Here is a 26,828-nt window from a genome sequence, read left to right as displayed (position 1 = left end):
ACAACTTTATCATTATTAAGGTAGTTAGAGTCTATATAAAAAGATGGTGTGAGAGTGAATTGATTAAGGTGGGATGATGCAAAAAAAAAGTACAGATGGGTAAAAATGAGTGATGCCATGGGAAAGGGGTACAGAAGAGGAAGAATGGGGAAAATTATCTCATAAAATATGCAGGCAAGGAAAAGCTTTTATTTGCAGGAGAAAAAGATATGTTGGGTAACACTTGAACCTCACTCATATCTAAATTGGTTGAAAAAAGGAAAATATATATAAAAATTCAATTGGTAATGTAAATTTATTTTACCAAACAGAATGTTTAAAATAATTAAATAATTTTTGAGAGAATGATGGTAGTTTCAATGAAGAGAGAAAACAGACTTAGAAGGAATGAGTCACACACACTCAAAGTTGAAGGATAGGCAGTAATGGTCAGATACATATATTTCAAATTCATGTATTGTAAATATGAATTTATGACTTCAATTCTATTTAATCACCATCTAAGTGGAAAAACACTTTGACAATGTAAAATGAAATTAAATTACCCTATTTTTGAAATTTTTGTTCTGATTCTATATTTTCATAGTTGTTAGGGATTTCTATTGAGGAATGTGGGGAGCCAAAGAGGCCTGATACAGGAATCAAGTAAAAATCTTAACAGTGTTCTTTAAAATAAGAGCTCTTTGAGATGTGGCTTTTTTGTTAAGCTTGCTCCAGAATTCTCTGATATGGGTTACACTTAAAAGGATGTTGTTTGAGTTCTGAGATCTACCCCAAGACTTTACTTATTAAGAGCCAAAATATTTGATTCTTAGGTTGTTGGCTCCTATGCAAATGTCCTCCATGATTGAAGCTTTGGCTTTGGTCTTGAATTCTGCTCTTGAGAGCATCCTTTGTAATATGGCTGTATATGAAAGGAGTTAACTGACTTTTCCTAAGACTTTTTGGTGCCTAGATTACAAAGCCTTATCAAATTATCTATCCTGTGCTACTCCCAGGATATAACAGACTAAGGTAATGATAAGAATACTTGAGTCTCATTTTTGTCTCATTTTTTTATAATTTTTTTTTCTTTTTGGAGGGCAATTGGGGTTAAGAAACTTGCCCAAGTTTATACGGCTAGTTTGTGTGTGTGTGTGTGTTTAGGGGAGGGGGGGTGTTAAGTGTCTGAGGCTGGAACTGAACTCAGGTCCTCCTGACTCTAGGGCCAGCACTTTACTCACTGCACCACCTAGCCACCCACTTTTGTCTCATTTGCTCTATAAAAACCTTGTACTAAGAATCAATAAATGGAGTTCATAGTTCTTCCTTGAACTACCTACCTGGTCTGGTCATTTCTTATTCACATCTCTGATCATGCGTAGTGCTGGACATGGCAGAGGAAATTCTCTCCACCAATGGAGATAAGCAATTACATGGGAACTTATGCTCTTAAAAATTGCCAGAGGTACTGAAAGGTACGTGTTCCATGTCACTTAACCAGTATCCATCACAGACTGAACTTGAATTTGGCCTTCCTACAACTTAGGTCAGTTCTTTATTCACATACTTTGCTGCTTCTCTTTGACTTTGGAAGATATCATTACAACTGCATACCTACTAAGGAATACTGAATATGGATCAAAATGAGGTAAGCTATTGTTTCCTTTCACAACCTAATCAAACCTGCTCAACCATTAGGAAAACTTCACCCTATTCATGTTTGTTCATTGAAGGGTAAAAGATTGATTAGCATTTTTCTTTATGATTAAGTTAAAGGCTTTTTTTTAAAGGATCAATGTAAGATTAGATATGAACCATAAAGATCTAAAGATTGGAAAGTTGTATTTCAAATGTGGTTTTCTAAATTGAGGACATCTGGGAGCTTTGTAATTTCATGCTGTTTTTAAATATGCTGCATATTCATGCCTGCCATTTACAATTTATCTCTACTTTCTAAAATAGAAACTGAAGATATTCGCTCATAGAAAGACATCAGCACACGTCCTTCCAGAATTCCTTAGTCAAGGTGCCTCCTTTTTAGTCCTTCATCCCCAAATGAAGGAAGATCACAACTCTAGTAGGGAAATCAACATGGGCTCATGTGTTTTAATATGCAATTTACTACATTTATTCAATTCTAAGAGTTTGCACTCCAAATTACCAAATTATTCCCCCTATTATAGGGAATGATAAGATTATAGATTTAGAGCCAGAAGGGATTTTAGAAATCATCTAGTCCAACCCCTCATTCTATAGATTAGGAAACTAAAACTCAGAAAAGTGAAGTGACTTGTTCAAAGTTATTTAATGGAGTAAGTGGCAGATTTGGGATTGTAATCCAGGTCAAACCAGAATTTGAATTTAGATTTGATGCAGTCTAGGCATTGTAGAGAAGAATAGAGTCTAGGAAGCATGAGCAATGTTTCCATTTTTTTTAATTTTCAAAACTTGACTATGTCTTCTACTTGATGAAGATAAGCCCCAAAATCCTTGTTTTATTTGTCAGTTACAGCAAGTTACTTCATAGTTATGACAAACTCTCCTTTCTGTAACTTATATAGCATCTAGTCAAACTAACTTCTTTACTCCAAAGTGAACTATTTATAGTTTCCTGAACTTGCTCTCTCTCCACATGCCTATATGCTACTTTGCTTATCATTCTCCACATCTGGAATAATCTCCTGCACCATATCCTACTCCACTACCAAATCCCAATTTAAGTGTTCATCTACCATAAATTCTCTCTCCTGCCAGTTAGAAGTGATTCCTCCCTCCCTGATTCTTTTAGCTCATTCCCTTTGACTAATCCTATGCACTTATTCCTTTTCTAACCTGTATTATAATTGTTTATGTATATCTCATTTCCTTTGCTGGACTGTAATCTCCTTAAAGCAGTGAGCTGCCATAATAAACACAGTATTAGACTTGGAGTAAAGAAGAACTAAGTTTAAATAATACCTCTGAAATTTGTTAGTTCTATGATCCTTGATAAGTCATTTAGCCTCTTTCAATTTCAGTTTCCTCATCAGTAAAATGAAGATAATAATACTTACCTCAGATTTTTTCTGAAGATCAAATACACACACACAAACACACACACATTCAAATACACACAAACATGTATACACACTTATGCACATATTCATATGCATACATTTATGCATACAGCCACAAATGCACAGATATATACATGTATATGCATATATGCATGTGTATATTTCTTTGCAAACTAGAAAGCACTTCATAAATGTTAACTTATTATTTTGAATATAGAATTTGTTATTCTTCATCTTTGTACTCACATCAACTAACATAGTACCCTATGTATACAGATGCTTATTAAATGTTTATTGAATGTGTGGAATGCTTATGCTAATTAAGAATTTTTTGAGTAATTGACCAATTTCCTGGGCTCTTCAGTGTACTTATAATAATAACTATGTGCCTATGGCTCTCTGTGTACATTTCTACACTCATATTTTTTCATTTTCTTTTCCAAAATAATTATGAAGCTTGATCAGGTTGTGGTAGTATCAATACTGCCCTTGAATACATTTGAGTCCTATATAGAATTTCCCAAAACTGCCAGGAGTAATGTAAAATTAAAAGATCAATAAATTTATTAAATATATTATATATTAGCAGAATAAATTAATATAAAAATGAAGTTTAAGTGATTATACAATTTCATAGTGAGCAGAAGGAAAATTGTCTCTTTGTTCCAGGAGAATAAATATATTCATATCTTTAGAGTGTCCCACATTATAAGAGCCATTAAAGTGTTTTTTTTTAATCCTGTAACTGTGATTTCATCAGTATAAGGAAGTTCTATTGTGTTATTCTCTCTGATAAAGCAGGTTGCTTTTCTTCAAATCATTTTTAGCTCATTCCGTTTGACTAATTCTATGCACTTATTCTCGGGCCAATGAAAAAGTGATTGACAATGTCACAGAGTCAATATATGTTAGAGGTGAAACTTTAACTCAAGGCTTCCTAACTTTACAGCCAGACAGTCACTACCCAAGGATGCATCTCTAAAATCAGTAACTTGGCTAATACTGTGACATCATATGACTGATGTTCTAATCTTAGTACTCCAATGACTTGAAAATGATGATTTTTCTATCAAACCTCATGAAAAAGGTTTCTAAGAACCAAACAGAAACCTCCATTTCATTATTTAAGTTGTGTCAGTCATCTGTTGACAGGATAGAGAGTTAACTATGATCTGAGGAATGGTGTGAAGAAAGTCATATCTAAAATCTCTATCACCCTACTGTCTAACTCTGTGATCTCATTTGGGGCTTTCTTGACAAAGATACTGGAGTGATTTGTCATTCCTTCTCCAGCTCATTTTACACATGAGGAAACTGAGGCAAATATCCATTGTACAACCCAGCTGCCCCAAGCTGGCCCCTTGTTACAGAGGCTTTTCTTTGAAAACTAAATATTATGGAGTTATGATGGGGAAGCTGATTAAGGACAGAGAAGCAGATATGGTACATAGAAGAGATAAAAATGGGCAAGGAGTGAAGAGACCTGAGTTATAATATCAATTCATCACTTAGTGTGTATGCAATCTTGGATATCATTTAAAAATAAGGAGTTATATAGACTTTTAAAGTTTATAGAGCACTCTTTAAGTAAGTATTGGGTATAATCAAAACAAACATGAGGCAGAAAATGCAAATACCATTATTCCCATTTTACATATGAAGAAACTGAGATTCAGAGAAGTTAACTAACTTACCTAAGGTTACATAGCTAGAACCTATGGATTTGATACTTCAACCCTAGTTTTATAACTCAAGGACAAATATTTCATTCTACTCAAGGAGCTCTAACAATCTATATGTTCATAACCACAAAAACCTATCATGAATTAATTCATCATCTCACTTTTCTACATAATAATGGGCAAATGAGTAGCTACCAAGAGTAGCATTAGAATGTTATATATCTGGTAGGTCAAAAGAATAATTTTCAAAAGGAAGTGGTCGGGTCCACCAAAGACAAACTTTGCTTATATAGCAGTGTTATCAAAGACCAATTCTATTCTCAGTTATCCTGGTTCTTCTTAAGTGTGATTAATGCACATCTAACAAATATAGATTGACTTAAAAATGGAAATTTATGACTTGTTTTTTTCCTCGATTGTTAAAATATTCATGCAGCACCTGGGATTGTCCCCAAATTGACTGAAGTATGGAATAGGGAGCTGGAGCACATAGATGTTATTGTACTCGTTTTACCATAAAAGCCTACATTTCCCCCAACGACAGTCAGTTACTAGCATCACAAACTGAAATGTCAAAGGATGTTGAAAGAGCCACTTTGGGAATGGAGCTGATGTTCAGGCTGAGAAAACAAATCAAGAAGGAAAATTATCAACTTCTTTCATTAGGATTTTCTCTTTCAGATTCATTTCTTCTTGTGCTTTATTGTGTTCTCTCCTGAATCACTGCTTATCCTAATAAGTATTTGAAGAACTTTCCTTTAATAAAATGAAAGAAAATAATGACTGAAAGTTCTTCTTTCAAATCGTTGCTGACATTCTGAATTGTACTGAATCAGAACCATTTAACCTCTTTGGGTTTAGGAAAAAAAATGTAATAACAACTGACATTTATGGTACTTCAAAGTTTTCAAAGCTCTTCATATATATATATATATGTATATATATTGTCTCATTAAAATCCTATAATACCCATTAGAAATAGGCATTACAAGTATGTTAACAGGATTTTACTGAGCAAGTCTCTAATCTGTGAATGGTACAACCTCAGGTCAGTGACAAAGTGCAGTAATCAGGTAGCTGTTTAATTAATTAGTTTTATTAAAAGGAATAGATTGCAAATCAGGAATTCTCCTGATCAGAATTCCACCTTGCTAATGTGAAGACAGAAATTATATACATAAACACAAGTGGGAAGGGAGGTTTACAAACAATTGTCTCCAGGGCCAGGGTGGTTTCTTAGGACCAGTCCACAAATCCCACAATACTAAGGTACTGGTGTCCTGAAATTCTGTGGACAGAACATTGTTCAAGACTTTGGGAGTCATTACTTGGTGGGTCAAATGACCAGAGTTCAGTGACAGAAACAGGTTCTACAATTTTGATATTCAGGACACAAGGATGCCAGTGATTTTGAGTGTTGTCAATGTTCGATCATTTTAAATTGCATTGTGAGTTCTGACTCACAAGAAGGAAAAGGTAATTCTAAAAATCTAATCTATTAGTTTATTCATTAAATATATCATATCTATTGATATGAAAATCATAATCTCACAGGTACTATTGCTTCCATTTTACATATGAAGAAACTGAGACTTGGAGAGGTTAAGTGATATCCATCATCACATAGCATTTGCTAAGTTTTAATGTGGGTTTTTAATTTGCTAAGTTTTAAATGTAGGTTTTTAGCTCAAGCTTTTTGACTCTAAGGCTAGACTTCCTTCTCTTACACCTCAAGCAATCCCAAACTCTTAGTTACTTTAATGCCAAAAGGAATCATTTAGGTTCTATGTACCTCAATTTCTCTCTTTCTGATGCATGGCAATTGAAAATACCAGTCCTTGAATTCCAGTGGGATCTTCCAATGAAAGATGATACATTAAAGGCACTGTTCTGGCCTACTTATTCTTATCTATTTTTGAATAATAAGACATTTGAATTTTAAATTATTTGGATATTAACACATTATATTTGGCTCAAGAATTTGCTGGTGTATTAAATGTTTTCCTTTTCTATGACCATTTTTTCTGCACCACAATAGAGCACCAGTGTCTCCAATTATAAATAATCTTTTTGTGTAATATATTTTCCATTTTTTCTTTCTTTTTTTAAGAAAGTGATTAAGCACAAGCATGCATTTTAATTGATAGAGGAGGTTTAGGAAGCAAGAAAGTATGAAAGTTCTATTCTTTCAATCCTCTAACAACTGGCAGAAATTCTTTCATAGAATAGATGATGATAGTTCAAAAACTAAATATGCAAGATTAATTATTAGCACATTACATGTGGTACACTAATTGTGTTAGTTGTTTCTTTGATTCAGCATGTGTGACAACACTATAAATGGATCTGTGGATACTCGGAGTATCCTTAGTTTAAAACTGCTACTTTTTAAGACATATGGTCCCCAGACAAAGGGCAGGCTATGAGTCAAATTTAAATGGCAAAAACATTTCTGCATTGAGAAATGCATCACCCCCTTGTTGAAGTTTATGGAGATAAATGTCACCTAAGCACCTAATAATATAACATGGTATTCAAACTTTCATGAAAAATGGGTGATGTTCTGAGAATTGGGAAAGTAATAAATGCAAACTCAGGATTCTACTTTTTACAGGAGAAACATTGAAAACTTTTCTCTGGCTGTGCCAAAGATTTAAAAAAGAGGTTATATGAAAAAGTAGCCACAAAGTGCTATTTCAAATTCAATTATCATAGGATTATGATCCTGAGCTAATGAGACTTTTGAGACCATTGAATGTAATGCCTCATCTTAAAGATAAGGAAAACTGAGATACAAGGTGTGTAAGTGACTTGCCCAAGGGTCAACAACTAGGAAGTATGGAGGTGTTGAGGATTAGGGCTGATGGGACTCCAAAATATTGACACATGGGTCATTCCCAAATGAATTTAACTCAAGCCTTCTTTCAGCCAGAGGAAAGAAAAAGAGAATTTATTAAAGAGCACCCATATTGGGTAGACTCTTAAGGAATCTGAACATTTTTATCACTAATGCAAGCAGGTCAGATTGAATCTGAGCCCTTTTGTGGAAACAAGATGGATCTTATATGCTGAAAGACTGTGGGAGGGATCTAGGGGTGGCCAAGTGGCCTGGAGTGACTGGGGGAGGGATTCAGGGAGGATCTTAATGGGAGTGGCCAGTAGGCTGGTGTGACTAGAGGGGTCTAGGGAAGATATTAATGGGAGTGTCCAGTTGACTATGTTGACTAGAAGTAAGACTGCCCCAAACAAGAGAATGGGATTTTGATAGGATCAAGGTTAGGAAGTAATGGGAGGCAACTTGGAGAGAGCAGAGATTTGGGCATAGCAATAATGAAAAGTTTATGGCCTCAGGTGAACACCAGATCCAGTGGGAGGATTCCAGGAGAGTTCAAGGGGTTCCCAGAGCCTGAACCCCATCAGAGGCAGAATTTTAACCCAGATATTCCTAACTCTAAATCCAAGGATCTACCCACTACTTCATGCTTTCAGTAACTGTTAACTTTCTATTCACATTGGTGCTTTTCAAACCCCTTAAAATTAGTTGCCCTTAGACATGACCTTGCCAACAACAGTATATGCACCCTTTAAGCATATTGACTGAAAAAGGAATATTTTTTTCGAATTTTCAATTTTTTGACATGGCTAATGTCAATTTAAAGTAACTCTCCATTACAAGTATAAATGGCTAGTCATATATAATCCTCATATTTTATCTATGAGAGTGCATGGGGTATACAGGGAGGACCAGCACCTCTGATCAGAGGCCTTGACAAGTCCTTTCCAGGGCTGTTCACCCACTTATGGTGTCAACCTGTCATTCAACTCTTACCTGTGACTCCAAGAAGCTGTAGCATGTCAGCAAGCACACTCCAGTAAAACTATTTTAACAGATGTTTTTAATCAGATTAGGAGTAGCCAACAGGCTTTAAATCCACTGGTGAGTTAGGGGGATGTCTAGCTTATTCTTTTCTTGGAAGCTTTTGGTGCAGGAATTCTGACTTTGTTGTCTTCCTCCTGTTTCATACTTTGATCCTTTTTGTCCCCAAAAAAGGAATCCAAAGTTGGACTGCTTTGCTTGACTTGCTTCCCCTGCTTGTTCATGTTGCCACTCAATTACTTGACTTCTGAGCTTTTTGTCACAGTAGAACTCTGTTACCAGAGGGGGGAACTTTGTCCCAATTGCTGGGGTTTTCTCAGCTGCTGGAGCTATTAGTTGGCTGCCCTTTCTGGAGCCTCCACACACTCTGGCACACTGGTCATGCACCCCAGCACTTCCACCCCAGACAATGATCCAAATCCAAGCAGGTTAAAGCAAGAGTGATTACCCCCTCAGACTGGTGGCTTGGTCCACCTACAATCTGCAGGACAGGAGCTCTGAAGCAGCCATGTGGCAGTGACTGGATGACCACCATGCCTCAGCCCCTTCTCACCCTGGGGGCAAAGGTCAGACCACATTCCCAAACTCCCAGGTCCCATAGTCCACACTGCATTGATCTCTAACTTTGTCCTTAGCATTATGGGTTGATAATTGTGGGAACTGCCACAGCTGTTGGTGATCTGAAGTCCCTCCAGCTGGCAGCGGGTTGTGGACACCCTGAGGCTAAAACTTCTGGCTCACATGGGGCTGGGCCTGGCTCCCAGAGTGCTGTGCTGGCCCCTTCATACCAGCCAGACTGTCTTCAGTGGGAGGTTCAGAGAAGCTAACCTCCCACTTCTCTGTGTCATTTTGTGGGTTCTGTAGCTCCAAAGTTTGTTTAGAGTCATTTTCTATATGAATTGGAGGAGATGGAAGCGAGAGCTCCAAAAAAGTCCTGTTTCTACTCCACCATCTAGACTCCGCTCCTCCAGTGATTTTTCCAATGAGATTTTTTCACATTGCCTTCTATTTTTTCATTCTTTTAGATCTGTATCATAATATCTTGATTTCTCATAAAGTCACTAGCTTCCATTTGCTCTGATCTAATTCTGAAGGAATGATTCTCTTCAGTGAGCTTTTGAGATTCTTTTGCCAACTGGCAAATTCGGCTTTTTAAGGCATTCTTCTCCCCATTGGCTTTTTGGGCCTCTTTTGCCATTTGAGTTAGTCTATTTTTTAAGGTGTTGTTTTATTCAGTCAGGTTGTTGACTCTCTTTTCATGATGTTCTTGCATCATTCTCATTTCTCTTCCCAATTTTTCCTCCACTTTTCTTATTTGGTTTTCAAAATCCTTCTTAAGCTCCTCTATGGCCTGTAACCAATTTATATTTTTCTTGGAAGCTTTTGATGCAGGAGTTCTGACTTTGTTGTCTTCCTCTTGTCCCATGCTTTGATCCTTTTCATTCCCCCAAAATGAATCCAATGTTGGATTGCTGTGCTTGCTTTGCATCTTTGCTTCCTCATGTTGCCATTCAATTATTTGACTTTTGAGCTTTTTGCCACAGTACAACTCTGCTTCCAGAGAGGGGAGCTTTGTCCCAAATCACTGGGGTTTTCTCAGCTGCTGGAGCTATTAGTTGGGTGCCCTCTCAGAAGCCTCCACTGGCTCTGGAACACTCATCATGCACCCTAGGACCTCCACCCTAAACAGCAATCCAGATCCAAGCAGGTTAAAGCAAGAGAAATTACCCCTAAGACTGGTTCCTTGGTCCCCCTACATTCCACAGGCCAGGAGCTCTGAAGCAGCTATGTGGCCATGGCACCTCAGCCACTTATCCTTCCAGGGGACAGAAGCCAGACTGCACTCCCAGACCCCCTGTTCCCAAAGTCCGTTAGCCTCTCACTTTGTCTTTGGCATATATGGAGTGATAATTCTGGAAACCACCACAGCTGCTGGTGATCCATTCCCTGGGGATAAAACTTCGAACTCATAGGGGGCTGGGCTCAGCTCCCAGTGTGCTTCACTAGACCCTTCCTGCCAGCCTGCTGAGCTGTCTTCAGCAAGAGGTTTGTTTTTCTTTGTCACATTGTGGGTTCTGTAGCCCTAAAGTTTGTTTAGATTCATTTTTATAGTTATTTGAGGTGGTTATGGAGGGGGCATACCGAGTTTTCCTACTTCTATGCCACCATCTGAGCTCCACCCCAACTATCTCATTTTGTAAAGAAGAAAACTGAAGTCCCAAAAAGTGACTTTCCCCAGTGAATACAGGAAGTTGGTGACATAAGTAGGATTTGAATCCATTTCTTCTGACACCTAAACTACTACTTTTCCTACTATACCACATACATACTTCTTATTTCCTTGGCAATATATTATATTGCTTTCATAACCTGAAGGCATTTCTTTATAACTGGAATAAATCCCCCTTGACTTAATTTAAGTCAATGTCTACTTAATCTGCCTTAAGGAGAAGTGGCAATTATATAATTGGCATCCTTTGCATGTTTTTTTACATATGAATCAACACATCAATAACATGTATGCCCGCAAATCCTCATCAATGCCTGTACACACCAGAAATCCCTTTTTTTCTTTGTCTCAAACCTTCATTCTCTATGATAAATAATTTTAATTTCTTTCTTTGCCTCAAAGTCTGCAACAATGTTAACAAATCCTCCACAGATCTACTTTATTTACCACCACATGATTGGGATAAATCTTCCAGGAAACATTCATAATGGAAAACTTAGCCCTCCAATAGAGCTTCCTTCCATCATTGTGTTTTTGTTAATGTGGGCCCTCCCTATAGCATTGTAAGGTGCATCCTATCCATGCCTTCTTATCCTGAAATTCTTCTGACCATGATGTTCCTTAAGTCCACCACAGAGGGTCTACCCAGAGGTCTGGTAAGACCTTTCTCTAGACTCTCACTTAAAGCAGTTGTCACTGAAGCACAGAAGTTTTCTGTCCATCCATTTGTTAACCCTCCCAATTGCTACAGAAACAACCTTGGAATCCTCTGTGCTGGTTTCTTTTTCTGCAGATCTAAATATAAATGCACCAATGAGCTAATTAATCAGTGTATAGATCAAAGTTTTGACTCAGAGTTTTACAATATTTTGGTACCCTAGAATGTGCTATTGAATTATGTGTACATAGATCATAAGGAATTAAAATTCAATTCAATTCCTTTCACAGGCCTATGAAATAATTGGTGAAAAATTTTGCCATATAAAATTAATCAATTAATCCTTAATTTGTCAGCTGCTTAGCAAGTGTTTATTAGTCACATATCGTCTTACCATCTTATTGAGAATGACCTAAATTAGCTGTTCAAGGGGTTCATTAAATCTTTTTTTATTTCTTTTTTTTTTTTTCAAAAAACTAGGTTCAGGGAAAAGTGTCATGTAGCTCAAAGCTTTTATCCTTCATTTTCCCACTCTATGAGTACTTTATGGGGAGAAATAATAAATTTCTAATGCATTTTCATTTAACTCATCAAACCATTATGGAATAAAAGCCATAAAGTTTTCTTAATTAGAATCTATCTCTTTAAGATGTGGAATATATTTTTGCTAGTGTTTACCTCTGCATATTTCTTCATCAAAAGAATTACACTTGGGTAGTTCATAAATACAGAAATTCTGACTTTCCTTTACAAAAAAGATCAAAAATTGTTTTTCTTCCAGAAAAATATGAGTTTTAATGTTAGGATGACAAAAATTAGAATACTACAATCCCATAATACATGCTTCCAAAATTACCCTCTCTTGAGACAAACTGGATCTATTCAGTTCCAAGTTCAAGGGTATGAGTCTGACTTGTAACAGCCTTGGGAGGTCTTGTTTAATTTTATTTTATCCTCAAGGAGTCTGCATTGGTTATTCGGCCAAGCTGGAGATTTATGCCCCAGTCCCTTTTGTTCAGTAGTAACCCCAGTACTATCTCAAGGGAAATAAATCAATGAATCTTTCTTAGTATAGAAAAGGGAGGGAAAGGGAAGGGAACATTCATTAAGAACTTACCATGTGCCAGGCACTATGCTAATGTCTTTACAAATATTACCCCATTTGACCTTCACAACATCCATGAGAGGTATATGCTATTATTATCCCCATTTTACAATTGGGGGGGGGAGATTAAGGAAGACAGAGGTTAAGTAGATTGCCCAAGGAAACATGGCTAGCAAGTCTCTGAAGCCATATTTGACCTCAAGTCTTAAGTATATTAATAGGAAGCTTTTATAACACTTAAGATTGTGGGGTAGAGGCAGGAACTCATCCCAACTCTCTGAACATTTCTCCCCAATTTTAAAATAGCACTTCAAATTGAAATATGGAAGAATAGAGCCAACAAAATGTAGTGGTGAAACAATATTGCAGCTTAAGACAACTTAGGAGTTTGGCAGGAAAAGTCTGTCACAGCAGGATGACAGTCAGGTTAAAGCTAGCACACTGCCAGTAGCAAGCCTTGGTGGTAAATGTAACAGTGGCAGCAGCAGCTTCAAGAAAGCTCAGCTCATAAACATAAAGAGGGTTCAACAACTGCTCAGAAAGAGATTACAGGGCACCCTTTGTTGGCACTGGGGGTAGTACCCTGTTATGTTGCCCATACAGAGTTCCAGCTCAGTTTCAGTGATAAGAGGAGCATGGGTACTTGTGGTCCTAGGGGTGCAGAGGTTCTGATCACAGTTGTAGGGTGGATAAGAGTGATTATGGTCACTCACAAGGGAGCAGAGACCCTCGCTTCCATTTCATGGCAGAAAGGAACACTAGTGTTTGCAGCCACCGAATATCAGGGGCCCAAGTCACAATTCCAGGACCAGAAGGAACAAAAGTACTGGTAGCCACAGGGCAGCAAGGGCCTTGCTCACAGTCTCAGGGTGGATAAGAGTACTTCTTGTTGCTTTCAAGTGAGTAGAGCCCCTTGTCTCAGTTCCAAGGCAGAAAGGAGCAAAAACATGTGTGGCTACAAGAAAGCAGAGGAACTGGTCACAGTTCCAGGGACAAGAAGAATACTAGAACTTGTGGCTACAGAGAAACAAGACTCCATGCTTGGTAAAGATTTGACAATTGATTGGAGAAGAGTGGTAAAATAGAGGGAAGACCTAAGGATAACTCCGATGTAGTGAACATGGTGTCTAGAAGCATGGCTCATCTATCCCTCAAAGAAACTGGGAAGAGAGTAGGGTTTGGTGAAAACATATGAGTTTTCAGAAATGTTGAATATGAATTATCTCACAGAGATATATGTACAGTAGGTAGTTGATGATATGAGAATTAGGATATGGGACTTTAAAGAGAAACTGACCTTTGATATACAGGTCTGGAATTCATGTACAAAGGTGTGATTATTAGATCTGTGTGAACTGGCAAGATCATCAAGAAAGAAAAATGAATAGAAATGAGAGAAGAGAAAAAAAGAGAAAAGGGAACAAGGGTCATGACAGAGACCTAGGGTATACCTATACCCATTACATAGGAAAGATATATAAAGGAATTGCTGATATCTCCATGGTCATTTTTATCTTATTGTATTTTTCATATGGTTCATGATTTTTTTTTTCATTCTCAGGAATCTTCATCTCTCTAGCATATCCTGAAAATTGAGCCCTTGGTACATTGTTTTGTTTTGTTTTTGTCTCTAGAGAGAATTTTTTAATATGTCTGGTTAGGTTCAGCATCTTTTCCCAGCTTAATCTTCTAAGGGTTGGGGCAGCTAGATGGCACAGTGAATAGAACACTGGCTCTGGAATCAGGAGGACCTGAGTTCAAATCCAACCTCAGACACTTAATACTTTACTAGCCATGTCACTTTGGGCAAGTCACTTAACCCCAGTTGCCCAGCCTTTCCACCTCAAAAAAAAAAAAGCAAAAAAAATCTTCTAAGGGCCATTGGGTATTGTAGTAATGGAGTTCAAAGGACATATTTCCTATTACTTCCTATCATTGTCAGGTCTGTTCTATTTCATGTCTAGCTAATCTTCAAGCTTTATATACACATAATCTTAAAATGCTCCAAATTAATCTGCATACTTCTGGCCTCTTTCATTATTTCATTCTAAATTATATTTTATAGCACATTTTTCAACATGTCTCCTAATTCTACTTTCACACTGAAGTCACTGAATATCAGGTTAGATGTTAGCTTAACTTAGAGACTCTTTTCAAGTCCATCAAATTTCTTCTTGATCCACTTAAGCAGATATTACTACATATACTGCAATGCCTATGCTCACTCTAAGCCCTATGAAGCAATATGATCAAATGTCTCTTTAATAATGTTTTGTTGATGTCTTTGTATGCATAATAGAACCAATTCTATCAAGTTTTTTATTGTCCTTTCTAAGGAAAATAAATTTCCTTTCCTTTCTATTATCTAGCTTTGAATTTAACTGCTACTTTTTTATTTGCTCTTATTTCATTTCAATAAGATTGTTCATATAGACTGGGCTAAATTCCTCCAGGCATGAACAAATATCCTTTTTTGGACAAATAAAAATTATCATTAAAAACAGTTAAATCAACTTTTATAGACAATTAAAGAATTTTGAGTTGTCAAGAAGTTAGTTAGACCAGCAGACTGTGGTGAATTGATATGTATTACTCAACACCATCTTTGGTTCAAGAACATACTCTTTTTTTGTTACTCTGTCTTATTTCCAGCTTTAAATTCTCTCCCTCTTACTGGGCCCCTAGCTCTGCACTGAGCAAGAAACATTTTTCCTACTCATTCTTCTAACCTACTTCTTAACTTTGAAATCTATGTCAGATCTGGGCTCTACCCATTTCTGGAAGGAATTTATAGGCTAGGCTTCTGTTCTGTGGCCTCCTTCAGCTGCTTTCACAGCTGAGGACTTGCAGTGCTCCCAAATTGATGTAATATGAGGCAAAAATTCACTGCCTTCCTCTTCTGATTTCTGCAGATTCCTAACCCAGATCTGGAGTTGTTTGTCCTTGATTGGAAATGTTAGTAGTATTGCTGGACTTGGTGAAGGGGAGGTTCTGAAAGTTCAGAGTGAATGAACTATAGGCTCACCTTTGGTCTGGTATACTTTTTTTTTTTGGAGAGGGGAAGGCAAGGCATTTGGGGTTAACTGACTTGCTGAAGGTCACACAGTGTCTAAGTGTGTCAAGTGTCTGAGTCCGGATTTGAAATCAGATCCCCCTGACTCCAGGGCTGGTGCTCTATTCACTGCACCTCCCAGCTGCCTCTGGTCTAGGATTCTTATCCTGGTCATTTTACACCAAGATTCAGCCTGGACTAAAAGGTAGAACATGGTCCCTGTTCTGCTCCTGGGATCAGAGTCAAATAGTTGCCATTTCCTTCTGAACTTGTTTCTTGCCCAGTACAGAGCTAGGTGCCAAGTATCCTCTCTGCCACAGCTAGATTCTGGTCCCTTCCTCAGTCCACCATGGATCTCTGACCTGGAACTATGTACTGAATGAGTGGGATAAATGTGATGACTTCTCAAAGATTTATTAATAAATTGTCTGAATCCCAGACTTGGGTTTCTATTAATTAGATGTGTGTGTGTGTGAAGTGACAGCTTCTTAGGTAGTATTCTAAAATCTAGACACATTTGTAGTAAGTTACCAAAGACTTAGCAGCCTGGGATAGCAACCTGGGACCCTTGCCTTAATTCCCTGGTCATAAGTTGAAGTTTTTGCTAAGCTAAGCTAATGTGTAGGAGAGGAAAGTACAGACCCTTCAAATCTAACCACAGGCCCAGATGTCCCAGACTTGTTTCCACTGACCACCATCTGACCTGTACAAATATAAAATTGAAAGTCTTGTTACAAAACTCTGTACAGGTCACCATGTCTTATAATCCCCATGATTCATAAAATATCATCTGCTTTCATACCTATATTGACACTGCTATACATGTATCTTCTGTTTTCATACCTATTTTGACGTTGCTGACATTTTACCTGCTATGTAAGCAGATTTTTGTGCTGAAGATTGTGAGTCTATGTTCCTGTCTAAAAGGAATGAAGAGTGAGGGGAGGGGATAAAGGGGTGGTCTTTTGAGTATATAACCAAGGTTTACATTCTGTATTTCGGGCCTTTCTCACCAGACTGTATCTGTTGATGATGACTCTCCTTTCTTGAGAGAGAAGTAATAAAGATGTACAAAAATATGTATAACAGCTCTTTTTGTGTTGGACAAAAACTGGAAATTGAGGGGATGGCCATAAATTGGGAAATGACTGAACAATATGGGATAAATGAATGCAATGGAATACTATTGTGCTATAAGAAATGACAAATAAGCTGACTTCAGAAAAACCTGAAAAGGCTTATATGAACTGATGCTGAGTGAAGTAAGCAGAACCAGGAAAACACTGTACATAATAACAACCACATTGTACAATGACTGACTCTGATAGACTTGGCCCTTCTCAGCAATGCAAGGTTCTAAGACAACTCCGAAAGACTCATGATGGAAAATTCTATCCACATCCAGAGAAAGAATTACAGAGTCCAAATGCAGGACAAAGCAGACGATTTTCTTTGTTGTTGTTTTTTGTTTTGTTTTTCATTCCCATGGCTTCTCCCATTCGTTCTGATTCTTTTATATGACTAATGTGAAAATATGTTATATAGGAATGTATATGTAGTACCTATATCAGAATTTATGCTGTCTTGGGGAGGGGGGAAGGGAGAGAGGGGGAGAAAATTTAAGACTTATGGAAGTAAATGTTGAAAACTAAAAATAAATAAATTAACTTAAAAAAAGAAAGGAAGGAAAAGGGTGTTTGTAAAGCACTTACTGTGTTCTAGGCATTGCACTAATCACTTTACAAATATTTCATTTTATCATTAAAACAATCCCATGAAACAAGAGCTTTTATTATCCCTGAGAAAGACAGAGGTTAAGTGACTTGCCCAGGGTTACACAACCAGTAAGAGTCTGAAGCTGGATTTAACTCAAGTCTTCCTAGTTTTAAGCCCAGACCTCTATACACTCTGTCACCTAACTGCACCTTAAAAAATAAGTGTTTCCCCTATATAATATTGTACAAAAGGAGACATAAAGAAATACCTTTTACAACTAACTTTGGCTGATCTGGTTATCTCTAATGGAATCTAAATTTATCACTCTGGGAAATGGTCATAACAACATCATCATCTTCAAATTATATCCAGTGTATAATTATATTTAGTTATGATAAATGTTATGTTCTCATTAGGTATATTAATATCATTTTAATTGTGTGAAATCTATCCAAGATATAATGGGATTTCAATGTTCATGGAAGTTTAAAAATAAGTAAGTCATAAGTCTCTGTGTATTTTAATTAAGGGAGTATCATGGCTATCTAAGTGAAGATGATGCTAGCTGATTTACCCCACCAGTAGAGGGATGGCAAATTAGAGAGGGGATTTTGACAAGGCTCACTTAAAACTTGTGAGCCTTGATCTACTAATTTTGTAACAGTCAAAATAATAATAATAGTGCATTTAAATAAGATTTTATTTTTATAAATTATGCTATCTGCATTATCATATTGAATCCTTACTAAAATAGGGAATGTGATTATGAGTAACTGTATATTTTTAGTGGATATGTGATTTGATTGTTAGAGGGAACTTCCAGAGTGAGGAAACTCTCTATCAATGTGCATGATCATCACTCTGAAAATTATACTGACAAAGACTTGTCTCATATACTGAGAGGTTAAGTAACTTACCCAAAGTCACATAATTAGTAAATGTGGGGTCCAGGATTAAACTAAGATGCTCCAAGTCCAAGACCATTTTTCTTACAACTATATAATAAAATTCCTAATGTTATATAATTTTCTATATTTTATACATTTCTGTATTCTATGGCAGAAATAAAATATCAACATTTTTCTATACCTTTAAAAAAACATTAACAATCCTTCTTCTATTGGCATACTTTGCCCTTTTACTTCATCTGAACTTCCTGTGAGTAGTCCAAGCTACCTTAATGGGAACCCAGATGTCCAGTTCCAGCTGGGCAATCCAGCTCATTCTCCTCTCCTCTCCTTCCTTTCCCTCCCCTCCCCTCCCCTCTTCTCTCCTCTCCCCTCTGCTGAGGATATTCTGACCAAAAGAAGGTAAATTTTGATGACTGAAAACTCCCTAGCTAACTTGGGGTTTACTGGCAAGATTTCTTTCTCAAAGACCAAGCTTTAAACTCAATTCACTATAGATCTCATGGATTTTATTGATTGAACAACAATAGGTTCCCACACAAGCTCTACTTAATGGTTATATTTTGGACCCTCTTCATTCAGAGTGAATGTATGTAGTAACTTTTTCTCCTTTGCCCAGCAATCCTGAGAGTCCTTCCTCCCTCCCCCAGTTTGATTTTTTTCTTTTACTTGTTTTTGTTTCTTTTAATTAAAGGGGCCATCTCTTGACTTTCTTCTTAAAGAAATCTATTTATGGGGCAGCTAAGTGGCACAGTGAATAGAACACTGGTCCTGGAGTCAGGAGGACCCAAGTTAAAATCCAGCCTCACACACTTAACACTTACTAGCAGTGTGACCTTGTGCAAGTCACTTAGCTCCAGTTGCTCTGCCTTCCCCCCTCCAAAAAGCAAAAAAAAAAAAAAAAAAAAAAGGAAGTCTATTCACTGAATGGGCATTGCTTCACTCAAAGTGATAACTTTAGAAGACCTTAGCCTAAAAAAGGCCAAGGTCTGCCATTACCATCCTGGACCATCTCTAGTCATCTTGATCTATATCTGGTCAATGGATCCAGATGGCTCTGAAGAAGAAAGTAAGGCTGGTGACTTTGCACAGTCTGACCTCCCTGAAATCAAAGTTAATTGCAAGTCATATCACCATCTTCCTGATGTCATGGTCCTCTTTGATAATGAAGGACAAACCATATATAACCTTAAGCACAAAAGGGAAGACAGATATAGGACAATATCTAATGTAAATGAATAGATCAAGTGAGAGTTTTTCAAAGATAGGGATATCTGTAGTCAGTTGAGAAGCAACAAGCACATAGGGAGAGATTGAACATAAGTAATAAAGGGGGGATGATAAAGGGGACAATATATTGGAGAAGATGGAAAGGAATAGTGTCACTTGTACATGTAGCACAAGGGAAAAGGTAGCAAGGAAAAGGGTCGCCACATCACAAACTCACAAGAGTGTCAAACTCACAAGAGAAGAGTGAAGTACATTAAAATGTAATTGGGAAATATTTAAAAAAATAAAAATATGAAATAATGGTCATTTGTATTTTTCTAAGTTGAAATGTGGCCCATGAAGATCTATTTCTATTTGTTTCTAATAGCTCATAATTATTGTTTTAATTTCTTCTTCATTGGTGGTGAATTTATCCTTTTTATCTTTGATACTGGTAATTTGGTTTAATTCTTTCCTTTTTTAAATCAAATTAACCAAATCTATTTTTTTTCATAAAACCAACTCTTAGGTTATTATTAATTAAATAGTTTTCTTGCTTTCAATTTTATTAATCTCTCCTTTGGTTTTCAGTATTTCTAATTTGGTAGTTAATTGGGGATTTTTAATTTGCTCTTTTTCTAACTTTTTTAGTTGCATGTCCAATTCATAAATCTCCTCTTTCTCTATTCTATTCATATAAGCATTAATAAATACAAAATTTCCCCTCAGTACTGCTTTTACTGAATCTCATAAGTTTTGGTATGTTGTGGCATTAATATCATTCTCTTTGATGAAATTATCAATTGCTTCTATGATTTGTTGTTTGACCTATTTTTTTTCTTTAGGATTAGATTATTTACTTTAGAATTAATTTTTAGTCCATCTATCCATGGACTTTTCTTAGACATAATTTTCACTGCATCATGAGCTGAAAAGGGTTCATTTAATATTTCTGCCCTTCTGCATTTAATTTTGAGGTTTTTATGCCCTAATTCATGGTTAATTTTTGTTTAGGTGCCATGTCCCACTGAGATAAAAGATATATTCTTTTCCATCTCCATTGAGTTTTCTCCAGAGCTCTATATCTAACTTTTCTAAAATTCTATTCACCTCCTTAAGTTATTTCTTTTTTTATTTTGTGGTTAGGTTTATCTCATTCTGAGAGGAAAAGGTTGAGGTCCCCCACTAGTGTACTTTTGCTGTCTTTTTCTTCCTGTAACTCCCTTAATTTCTCCTCTAAGAATCAGGATGTTACATTTGCTGAACATTCTTTAGTATTGATAATTACTTCAATGTATATGGTACCTTTTAACAAGATGTAGTTTTCTTCCTAATTTATTTTAGATCTATATTTTCCTTTTACTTTATCAGAAATCCTACTGAAATTGAATCTTAATTTGCTCCGCCTGCTGTTTTTGTTTGTTTGTTTGTTTTGTTTTGCTTTTTGGAGGGCAATTGGGATTAAGTGACTTGCCCAAGGTCACACAGCTAGTTTTTGTGTTAAGTGTCTGAGGCTGGATTTGAATTCAGGTCCTCCTGACTCCAGGGCTGGTCCTCTCTTCACTGTGCCACCTAGCCTCCCCTGTTTTTTTTTTTTTTTACTTCAGCTGAAGCTTAATATATTCTGCTCCAGTCTATTGCCTTTAGTCTATGTAAATCTTTACTGCTTCAAATGTGTTTCTTGTAAACATCAAATTGTAGGATTCTGGTTTTTAATCCACCCTGCTGTGTAATTCCATTCTACAGGAGAATTCATTCCATTCACATTTACAATTATGATTACTAATTGTGTATTTCCCTCTGTTCTCTTTCCCCTCCCCACTCATTTGTACTTTCTTTCTTCTTTTCAGACCACTTCTCTCTGTTTTTTTTTTTGTTCTGACCACCACCTCCCTCAATCTTGTTCCCTTCTATCAGCCCCACTCTTTTCTTTCCCCTTTCCCCTACTACTTCTGCCCTCTCTTCTATCTACTCCCCTGTTCTTTCTCCTTTCTCCTCCTACTTCACTATAGGACAAGATAAATTTCTATACTTAACTGAGTGTTTATGTTATGCCCTCTTTGAGCTAAATCTTATGAGATTAAGGTTCAAAGATTGATCATCCCTTCCCCTTCTTCCTCATTACTGTAATAGGTTTTAGCACCTCTTAATGTGATTTAAGTTATTTTCAACCCTTTCCTCTTATCCCAGTACAATCCTTTTTTTACCCCTTTAATTTTCATATCATTACATCAAAGTCAATTTATACCCACATCCTCTATCTATATATAGAAATATACATTATAAATAACCATAATAAAGATACAATTCTCAAGAGTTACAAGTATTATCTTCCCATCTAGGGATGTAAACAGTTTAACCTTATTGAATAACATGTTTTTTTTTCTTTCTTTTCCTGCTTACCTTTTTATGATTCTCTTGAGTCTTGTATTGGAAGATTGAATTTTCTGTTTACCTCTCTGATTTTTTCATTGGAAATGGTCAAAGTCCCCTATTTCATTGAACATCTATCTTTTCCCCAGAAAGATTATGTTCAATTTTTCTGGGTAGTTGAATCTTAGTTGTAATCCAAGTTCCTTTGTCTCTTGGAATATCATATTCTAAGCTTTCAGATTCTTTAATATTGAAGATGCTAAATCCTGAGTAATCCTGACTATGCTTTCTTAATATTTGAATTGTTTCTTTTTGGCTACTTGTAGTATTTTCTTTTTTGACATGATAATTTTGGAAGTTGGCTACAATATTCCTTGGAGTTTTCATTTTGGGATCTCTTTCATGAGGTGATTGGTGAATTCTTTCTTTTATTATGAAAATTTTTTTGTCTTTATTAATTTGTTTGTTTATTTTTAGTTTACAAGATTCAGTTACACAATCCCTTGAGTTCCAAATTTTCTCCCCTTCCCTCTCTTCCCCCCCCCCCATGGTGGTATGCAATCAAGTATAGGATCTGCAAATACTTTCACATTAAACATTAGTAAGGTTGTAAAGAAGGATTGTAACCAATGGAATGAACAATAGGAAAGAGGAAACAAAACCAAACAAGAAAAAGAAAGAGAGCAGGTAGTTTGCTTCAGTCTGCATTCAAACTCTGTCAAAGATGGTAATCACATATACGTTGTGTCTGTAATTGTATACAACTTTCTTCTGGGTCTGCTCTTCTGCATCAGTTTGTATAAGTCTCTCCAGGTAAATATGAAGTCTGTTTGCTCCTCATATCTTATAGCACAATAGTATTCCATCACATTCATATACCACAACTTGTTTGGCCATTCCCCAATTGATGAGCATCCCCTTAATTTCCAAGTCTTCCCCACCACAAAAAGAGCTGCAATAAATATTTTTGTACATACAGGTCTTCCTCCCATTTCTATGATCTCTTTGGGATATAACCCCAGAAGTGGTATTACTGGGTCAAAGTTTATGAAATTATTTATAGCCCTTTGGGCATAGTTCCAGATTGCTCTCCAGAATGGTTGAATCAGCTCACAACTCCACCAACAATACATTATTGTTCCAATTTTTCCACATCCTCTCCAGCATTTGTCATTTTCCTGTTTTGTCATCTTAGCCAATCTGAAGGTGAGATGTGGTACCTCAGAGTTTTTTTTTATTTGCATGAGCATTTTCTCATATGCTTATAGATATCTTTAATTTCTTCCTCTGAAAACTGTTCATATCCTTTGACCATTTATTAATTGGGGAATGACTTGTATTCTTATAGATTTGACTCAATTCTCTGTATATTTTAGAAATGAGGCCTTTATCAGAGACACTGGTTGTAAAAACTCTTTCCCAATTTCCCACTTCCCTATTATGAATTATTTCAATGAGTATTTTACCCTCTGGTTCTACAATATCAGGACAGTTTTCCTTGATAATTTCTCAAAAGATACTATACAGACTCTTTTTATTTTTATCATGACTTTCAGGTAGTCCAATACTGCTTAAATTATTGGTTCTATTTTTCAGGTCCGTTGTTGTTCCAATGAGGTGTTTTACATTTTATTCTATTTTTTCATTCTTTAGATTGTGTTTGCCTGATACTTGATGTTTTGTAGAGTCATTAGCTTCCAGATGCCCAATTTTAATTTTCAAGGAATTATTCTCTTCAGTTAGCTTTAGTATCTCCCTTTCCACTTGACCAATTCTACTTTTTAAGGAGCTGCTTTCTCCAGTGGACTTTTTTCTCATTTGGTAATTATATTTTTTTAAGGAATTGTTTTCTTCAGTCAATTTTTTTGTCCTTCCTTTTCCAAGCTATTGGCTCTCTCTCTTTCAACCTCTCATTTCTTTCCCCAATCTTCTTCTACTCTTATTTTAATTTAAAAAATCCTTTTTGAGCCCTTCCAAGGCTTTTTGGGTTTGAGACCAATTCCTATTCCCCTTTGAGGTTTAGCATGTAGGCATTATGATGTTGTTGTCCCTTTCTGCATCTGTGTTTTGGTCTTCCCTGTCACCATAGTAACTCTCTATGGTCAAGGTTCTCTTTTGCTTCTTGCTCATTTTTTTTTGCCTATTTCTTGACTTTAAAAGTTGAACTCTCCATGGTCCCAAACTTCTTATGGTGCCGGCTAATGGTCTAGTCACAGATTTTGCATGATGGGGCCTCAGGTGCTAACAACTTGCTCACCACAGTGGGATGGCCTGGCCTAATTATACCTTTTGTTGCCTGGTTTTGGGGACTAGCAATTTTCCTTCTGCACTGAGGCTGGAAACCTCACAGCTGATCTTCTGTGCCACTGGCCTCCTGAACCTGGACCAAGGGGCCTCAGTTGCTAATCTGTATTGTGGCTAAGAGCCTCCAGCTGGCTTGCCTGGACACTTTCTGTGCTGGGTCACTTCCAAGTGAGAAAGACCTTTCCTGAAGTCCTTCTAAATTACCTTAAGTTGGAAAATCATTTCACTCCAGCCTTTTGTATGTTCTGTCAATCCAGAATCCATTAAGAGGCTTGATTTAATGTTGTTTCTAAGGGAAACTAGGGAGATCTCAGGCAACTTCCAGGCTTACCTCTTCTATTTTGACTCTGCCTCCACCTCATCATTTTTAATGCACAATAGTACACCATAACAATTATATACCATGACTTGTTTAGCCGTTTCCCATTTGATAAACATCCACTCAATTTCCAATTCTTTGCCACACACACACATATATATATGTATATATATATATATATATATATATATATATATACACACACACACATATGTATATATATAGCAACTATAAATATTACATATATATGTAATGTGTGTGTACACATACTTATATGTTCATTTAATTTTTCTTTGATCTCTTTGACATACCTAGTATGGCATTAGTGGATCAAAAAATATGCAAAGTTTAATAGCCATTTGGGTATACTTTCAAATTGTTCTCCAGAATGGTTGGACCAGTTCTCTTCTCCAACAATTTAAAATGTATCTATTTTCCCTCATCCTTTTCAGCATTTGTCATCTCTGACAGATGTTTATGGTACCTCAGAGCTGTTTTAATTTTCCTTTCTCTAATCAATAGTGATTTATTGCATTTTTATATTATTATATAGCTAGCTTTGATTTCTTCTGATAACTGTCTATTCTTGTGGTTTGACCATTTATCAATTGAAGAATAGCTCTTATTTTCATAAATTTGACTCACTTCCCTACGTATTTGAAAAAATGAGCCCTTTATCAGAGGAACTTGTGGTACAATTTTGTTTTAATATTATATCATTGTCTATAGTGCCTTTTAGTGTAGGGTGTGTTTGAGGAAGACTAGCACCTCTGGTGAGAGGTCTGCTGAGCCATTTTCAGGTCCACTTCTAACTTTGGTGTCCACTTGATCCACTTAACTTTTTTGTCAGATGGACTAAACCAGGCTGAGGGTAACTGAGGTGTCTCAGGAGGGTGTCTACCCCAAGCATGTAAAGACTTCCCCTTGTGGAATGGGCAGATGAGAACAATTTGTTCCAATGGCCATGAAGTCACCTGAAGCAGGTACTTTGGAGCATTTACATTTTAGGTAGACATTAAGTTGCCAATGTTGTCCCCTGCATCTCAAGCCATGATCTGTTGTCTTGATTCTGTCCTGCTACTCTACTGTAAAGACTCAGGAAGAGAGCATGAGATTGATGACTTTGTGGCTCATTTAAATCTCATTTATGCCTGCATCAAAAGACATCACTTATACCATTTTACATTTACCTATCTCAAAGTCCTGTGATGACAGGCAAGTGATGAAGCAACATATGTGTATATACTGAGAGCTATAGTCACAATCCTGCACACAGGCAGCCCAGGCCATAGAGTTTCTTTCTTACTTGAAGCAGGAATGGGATTCAGGAATCCCCTTGGTGTTTGAGCAGCCTTTAAAGGATCTCATTTCTCATCTCCTAGTGTGAATAAAGGACTAGAAAAGGTATCTTAAAATTGTATGCCTACCCAATCCTGGCCTGATTACCACAGCAGGTGAGGATCCAACCCTATGGTCAAAACACCTTAAAAATGTACAAAAACTTCTACAAAGAAGATTCCAATCACCATCAGTACATGGAATGTGCACACACTTATAGACAACACAAAACCCGGTAGACCTCAAAGACAAGCATCTCTTGTTGCAAGAGAACTCACCAGGTATGACATCTAAATAACAGCCTTGAGCGAAACAAGACTGGCAAATGAAGACCGGCTTACTGAAGTAGGAGCTGGATACATGTTTTTCTGGAGTAGTCATAGTTAAAGGGAATGTTGTGAAACTGGTGTAGGTTTGGCAATCAAAACTAATCTAGTCAACAAACTTGTAAGCCTACCAAAAGGAGTAAATGACAGTCTCATGGCAATCAATGTGATTGCCTCTTGCAGGAAATCACCATGTCACCATCATCAATGCCTATGCTTCCACCGTGATGAACCCTAATAAGATCAAAGAAAAATTGTGTGAAGACCTGGAGATCCTTATCATCAATGTGGCAAAAGAGGATAAACTTATGATTCAGGGAGACATTAATGCTAGAATAGGATCAGACTACCAGAGATGGCAGAGAGTCCTTGGGAGGAATAGAGCTAGAAACAGAAAGAGCAATGGACACTTACTACTGAAAACTTGTGTATCTCATAACATTCTCTTCACCAACACTGTCTTCCATTTACCTAAACACAATAAAACTTCATGGATGCACCCTCCCAGCAAATATTGGCATTTAATATACTATAGCATTGTAAGCAGAAGAGACAGACACGCTACAAGAGTGACAAAGGAAATGTGTGGTGCAGAGTGCTGGATTGATCATAGACATTCTCTCAAGCTAAATATTCACATTCAATAAAAATGGTGGCTCCAAAGCAAAATGACTACCAGAAGATTTAATGTCA

The sequence above is a fragment of the Petaurus breviceps genome, unplaced genomic scaffold, assembly GCF_028583685.1.
Source record: "Petaurus breviceps papuanus isolate PSGF00001 unplaced genomic scaffold, PetGlider_PUasm1.0 90734, whole genome shotgun sequence".
Classification (NCBI taxonomy): domain Eukaryota; kingdom Metazoa; phylum Chordata; class Mammalia; order Diprotodontia; family Petauridae; genus Petaurus; species Petaurus breviceps.
The sequence above is the reverse complement of the archived record's forward strand: the minus strand, read 5'-3'. Positions refer to the sequence as shown.